Raw genomic sequence first — 6288 nt, forward strand, 5'->3', positions numbered from 1 at the left:
GTCATGATATTAGGGAAGCTATGTACAGGCTATATTCTACTAAATTGAGAGCATAATGTCAACATCTTTACGATATTCTGTCTACCCATCTTATTGTCTTTTATAAGTACACTTAGAACAGATATATTAGTTCTTTATCTTTTTTTTTTAACCTGAAAAACTCCTATTTTTCTCTTTAATAGGAGAAATCTCCTCTTTTTTTTTTTTAAGATTTTTATTTATTTATTTGACAGAGAGACAGCGAGAGAGGGAACACAAGCAGGGGGAGTGGGAGAGGGAAAAGCAGGCTTCCCACGGAGCAGGGAGCCCAACGCAGGGCTCGATCCCAGGACCCTGGGATCACGACCTGAGCCAAAGGCAGATGCTCCATGCCTGAGTCACCCAGGCACCCCAAGAAATCTCATCTTTGACTCCATTTTTTAAAGTTACCTCAGGCAGGCAGTGGCTAACATTACATAATTCCAATGCTTTGTCTTTTTTATTTATCTTTCAAAACACTGGCCATCAAAAAGGATTAACTTAGACCGTAGTTTGATTTGGCTTAGACTCAGAATTTTATTCCAAAATGATCTTTTTAAGACACAATGTAATTTGCTTTAGATTATCTATATTCTCAGCTTTTCGTTTATCTATGTTTATTTTAACCAAAAAACCAACCAGTTAGGGGTGCCTGTGTGGCTTAGTCGGTTAAGCATCTGCCTTCGGCTCAGGTCATGATCTCGGGGTCCTGGGATCAAGCCCCACATCGGGCTCCCTGTTCAGTAGAGGGTCTGATTCTCTCTCCCTTTGCCCCTCTTCCCGCCCCCACCCCAGTTTGTGCTCTCTCTCAAATAAATAAAATCTTTTAAAAAATTAAAAAATTAAAAACTTACCAGTTATTTTTTATTATTAGAAAGGATAAAAAAATCTACAAACCGTTATTTTAGTCTCCCCAAGTTAGAATCATAACATTTAAGGAGCCATTTACTAATTGGAAACATAGAACTAAATTTCAAAGACCTTTTTTCCCTGTGATCCAAATTCCAAATAGTAAAAATAGCAAGGTTGAAGTGAGCAGGTTCTTCAATGTTACAAATGTCACTTTCTAAGTTAGTCTCTTTTTTCAACACAAATGGATAAGAGCTTTTTTTTTTTTTTTTAAACTGTTGATTCCTTGAGTGCTTTGAAATGGAACCTGCCTATTTTGATATATCCATTTTCTTTTGCCCTATCCTATCAGTTCTCTGGTGCATAGGAAAGTTTATTTAGCCATCAGAACCTATCATTCTGCTCCCTTCGCTTTTCAAGGATGTGCAGCTTCATGTGAGGCTAAGAGTATTCATAATAAAGACAGCCGCTATTGCCATTTATTGGGTACTTACTTTATGGAGGCCCTGCTAGCCATTTTGGATATATTATTTCTAATCTTCACAACAATCACAAATGGTAAATATCATAGTCTCTGTTTTATAGAAAAGCACAAAGAGCCTCCAGAGTTTGCACAACTAGCCTATGATGACACGGCTAATAATATGGACTGGATGTGAACAAAGTCTGTCTCTCTCCAGGACCCATTAAATTTCCATTCAGCGGCAGCCTCATTTCCATAGGTGATGTCATTTCTGTTCTTCACCTTTACCACCCACTGTCTAATTTCTCATCTTTTTAAGCTATATATATCCTATTTCTACCTTTCTGGACCCATGTATCTACATATCTATGTATCATCTACTGGCAATCTTAGATTTATTCAGTAAAAAATAGTAAAATACCTTCCTTGGATGGGATAGAAAGCTGTCTTTAGAATCAAGTTCTGTAATCTGCATTTATAATTCTGTGTACCCAGATATCATATTTCCTGGACTACTGGTCCACTTTCTAGATTCCTGTCTTTAATGTAAATGGTAGATTACCATTTTGGATCCTTGGCTGGATCCTTGGCTACTCACTTAGATGAAACAGAGTGCCTTAACTTTGATCCTCATGACTCCCTGCTTCAATATTTTCTTCTTGATGAAAAGGCGATTGGAATAATGACAAAAGTTTTGACTTTTATATTTAGACAGGCCTGAATTTGGAGGTCCATCCATATTGTAGCAAATGGCAAGATTTCATTCTTTTTTTATGGCTGGGTAATATTCCACTGTGTCTATGTATCATTCATCCATCAAAGGATACTTAGGTTATTTCTGTATCTTGGCTATTATAAATAATGTTGTATTAATCATGGGGATCCATATATCTTTTCAAGTTAGTATTTTCATTTTCTTTGGATAAATACCCAGAAGTAGAATTGCTGAATATGGTAGTTTTATTTTTAATTTCTGAGAAACCTCCATACTGATTTCCATAGTGGCTGCACTAAGAGCCACCAACAGTGAATGGGGCTCCCCTTTCTCCACATCTTTGCCAACACTTGTTATTTCTTGTCTTTTGATAATAGCTGTTTTAACAGGTTAAGTAGAATTCATTCCAGTGATGCAAGAGTAATTCAATATTTGCAAATAAATCAATGTGATACATCACATTAATAAGAGGAAGGATAAAAACCATTATGACTACCTCAAACGGTTGCAGAAAAAACATTTGACGAAGCACAACATCCACTCATGATTAAAAAAAAAAAAAAAAAAAGAATTCTCAACAAGGAAGTAGCAGAAAGAGAAATTAAGAAAACAACCCGTCCCCTGGAGCACGGCTCCACTGCCTGGGCCCGGCTGGCACCCCCAGTCTTACCCTGCAGTACTGGCCGCAGCTCTACTGGGGAGAACAAGGCCAGCTCCACCAGGACAGCAGGGGTCCTGGGGCTGGAGCTGCAGCAGGCGGCACGTGCCTGTGGCAGCTGGTTGGGAACCCCTCCCCCGGAAGTGGTGCAGGGTGGCCCCAGTGTCAGCGGGTGGTGGGGCACCCATGGAGGGGGCCATGTCTAATGGGGTTTACATGCTGTGGAGCCCAACCAACAGAGCTGTGAGGCCAGTGCTGTCCAGCACACCTCTGGTGGACTTCCTGATGTAGCTGGAGGACTCCATGCCCATGACCCCAGATTCAGGGACTGGTTACAACCTGAACCACGCCAGCTTTGAGGCCTCCATCCCATGCATAACTCAGCTCATCTCCCAAGCTGCCCGGAGATTCATCTCAGAATGAACTGCCAACCATTCCGTACAGCACTGCAGAACGAAGGGCCCAGTTTCTGGCAGCTCCCCAAGCAAGAGCAAGGACCACACGTACACTCTAACCATGGAGGACTTGACCCCTGCCCTCGGTGAGTATGGCATCAATGTGAGGAAGCTGCACTCCTTCACCTGGGCCTCCCAACCTAAATGTACTCATCTGTCCCTCTGTCCCCATGCCAGCCTGTTTTCATAAAAAACTCTATTGTGACAGGAAAAAAAATAAGAAATAAAAAAACACAGTCCCATTTACAATGGTACCAAAAAGAATAAAATAACTAGGAATAAACTTAACCAAGGAGGTAAAATACCTGTGCTCTAAAAATTATAAGACATTGATGAAAGAAACTCAGAGTTTTGTCATGAATCAAAAGTGTAGAGATCAAAGTACACTTTGAGGTATAGAAATACATGACGCTATCTTATTAATGAAATGGAGAAATAAAAGTATTGTTGATATGAAGCCTCTGTTAGTTTAGAAGCAGTGTCTTGGTCTTCCAGCAAAGTCTGGAACTTTGAAGTTTGAATGACTTCTTGAGATCATTTAGCATGGCTAATTTTCTCATTTGTGTTTATCAAAGGTTACGACAGTGTGAGGTTATTATTCAAATTAAGCAGAAAATAAGCCAAGAATTTAGTTCTTCAAACCCTTAGCCTGGTTTACTCTCTAGAATATTCCCATTTATTCATAAAAGCCTATAACACATTATTTCTAGACAATGGGTATGGTGACCACACACACATCTTAATAATAAAAACAAAGTTTTCACAAATAGGGTGATGTTATATCCGACTATTTTTCAATATCTTCTGCTATATAAAACTGGTCTCCAATTCTCAAACTAATTTTTAAATTTCTTCCCCTCAATTATTTTTGTTGTGCTTTTTTTGTTTGTTTGGTTTTCTGGTCTTTCTTCTCCTGGAGAAAAAAATTAGTATGGGATCAGTGATATAATATATACTTTTATACCTATAAGAATTACCAAGTACTTATTGTCTCTAGCTGAGATCTATAGCATAAAGAGAATAAAGTAATGTAAATAAAAATAATTATGGTAAGTTACATCTGTGCAGTGACCCTTGAACAACACAGGGCCTAGGAACACCAACATCCCCACACAGTCAAAGCTCCACATACAACTTTTGACTCCCCCAAAACTTAACTACTAATAGCCTACTATTGACCAGAAGCCTTCCTGAAACAGTTGCTTACCATATATATTGTATGTTATATGTATTTTTTACTGTATTCTTACAATAAAATAAACTGGAGAAAAGAAAATGCTATTAAGAAAATTATAAGGAAAATATATTTTATAGTACTATATTGTGTTTATCGAAAAAAATCCACGTATAAGTGGACCATGCTGTTCCAACCTGTGTTCAAGTGTCAACTGTATATATAATTTTTACATCTTTCAAAACACTCTGATGAATTTAATCACATCTAATACTCATAACAGCTATGTGAATTACTTACCAATCAGGTAAGTAAATCTTGAAGAATGTTTACTCAATGGCAGTGATGATACACCAGAGCTCTGACTAAAGCCTGAGCACTTTCTAGGACTCCCCACCAGTGCTTTTTCAGGATCTTAGCATGTGTGCACCCCTCACCTCCTCATGTTCAGGTCTCCTATGCAATTTAGACTTACATGTGTGGATTTAGTTGGCAAGACACAGAATAGCAGATAGAACTAAACTATATTGTGATAATACAATGTGGCACCAATCCTTTTATCCAAGCAACTTCAATATTAGGCACCATATAACCTATACTCTGTTAATCCCAACATGACTTGGTCCCTGTAGACTGTACTGAAACACAGTGACAGTAGCAATATTCTATTATCTATGAATGGTTAATGATCCAAACTTGTTACTATACTGCGCTCATGGTTCTCCAGAGACCCATTTCCTTCCACAAACCCTGACCTTGTCTTCAGACACTGAAGCAAATTTTTTTTTTAATTTTCCCTAATATAGCATAACTTTGTCTTTTGACTACAGGTTTTAATTTTGGAAACAGACAGACTTCATTTGGCATTCAATCTGCTGATAAAAGTTGATGACCAAGTACAATTGTATGTTATTAATTTCATGTTGTTACTAAAATAAATAAATAAATAATAAATAAATAAATGAAGTATTTTAGGACTCATCCCATAAAATCTACAAAAAAAAAAAAAGAAATAATTTAAGAGCTCTATTGACCAGCTTCTCTTAAAATATTTGCTGGCAAGTCATTAATAAAGGTAAAACTTGAGGGGCACCTGGGTGGCTCAGTTGGTCAGGCTTCTGACTCTTGATTTCAGCTCAGGTCATGATCTCAGGTTCATGAGATGGAGCCCAGGATCGGGCCTTGTGCTCAGTGGGGATCCTGCTTGAGATTCTCTATCTACCTCTTCTTCTGCCCTTTCCCCTGCTCTCACCCTCTCTAAAATAAATAAATAAAATCTTTTTTTAAATAAAAGGTAAAAATTGAGAACATGGTATTGAATTACACTTTTTCCTCCATTTACTAATATTAAGTTTTTTAATGCCATCTTTATTTGTGAAGACAAAATCCTGCCTCTGGCCTGACATTAAATCAAACACAATGTAAAAAGGGCATTTAAAAACAGAGTCAATTTCCCAAATATGACAGTCCACAAAAAGAGTATTTTTGTTTAAAAATATATTTTTCTTTGTACTGCACTGACAACCACTGAAACACAGAGGTGCTTCAAGAAATTTTCTGAGGAATTGTCATTTTTAGCTAGTTTTATCTTTGATGCTAGTTTCTTTAATTACTTTTAAAGGACTTGTAAAAGTCTTTTCCACCAGAAGATGGTGTCAGTAATCCCCTAAATTCCCATTCAGGTTGAGGTTGATTATAAAAGTAGAATGAGCACCAGAATCAATCCAGGGTCTTCAAATGGAAAGAGCAGGTCTTTCCTCCAAAAGCCATTTAATTAACTGTGGGAGCCTTGGTATATCCATCCTGTTCCTGTTGGATGCCATCTCCCCCAACTTCATTAGGAGAAATGATTTGAAGAAGTTTCTTAGAATTTAGAATTTAGACAGGAAAAATAAAGTGCATTTTCAGCTTCTGGAGGAGACATCATATTTACCCACAGAAATGGTCAACAGTGAT

The 6288-nt window shown here is 37.7% G+C and overlaps 1 pseudogene; it reads left to right on the forward strand.

Annotated features, from left to right (window-relative positions):
• Positions 1 to 2588: 2588 nt before the first annotated feature.
• Positions 2589 to 3348, forward strand: LOC123858015 (transcription initiation factor TFIID subunit 10-like; annotated as a pseudogene).
• Positions 3349 to 6288: the final 2940 nt, after the last annotated feature.

This window comes from Mirounga angustirostris, unplaced genomic scaffold (genome assembly GCF_029215605.1).
Source record: "Mirounga angustirostris isolate CCGP_5_RB_7025 unplaced genomic scaffold, mMirAng1.0.hap1 SCAF_13, whole genome shotgun sequence".
Lineage (NCBI taxonomy): Eukaryota > Metazoa > Chordata > Mammalia > Carnivora > Phocidae > Mirounga > Mirounga angustirostris.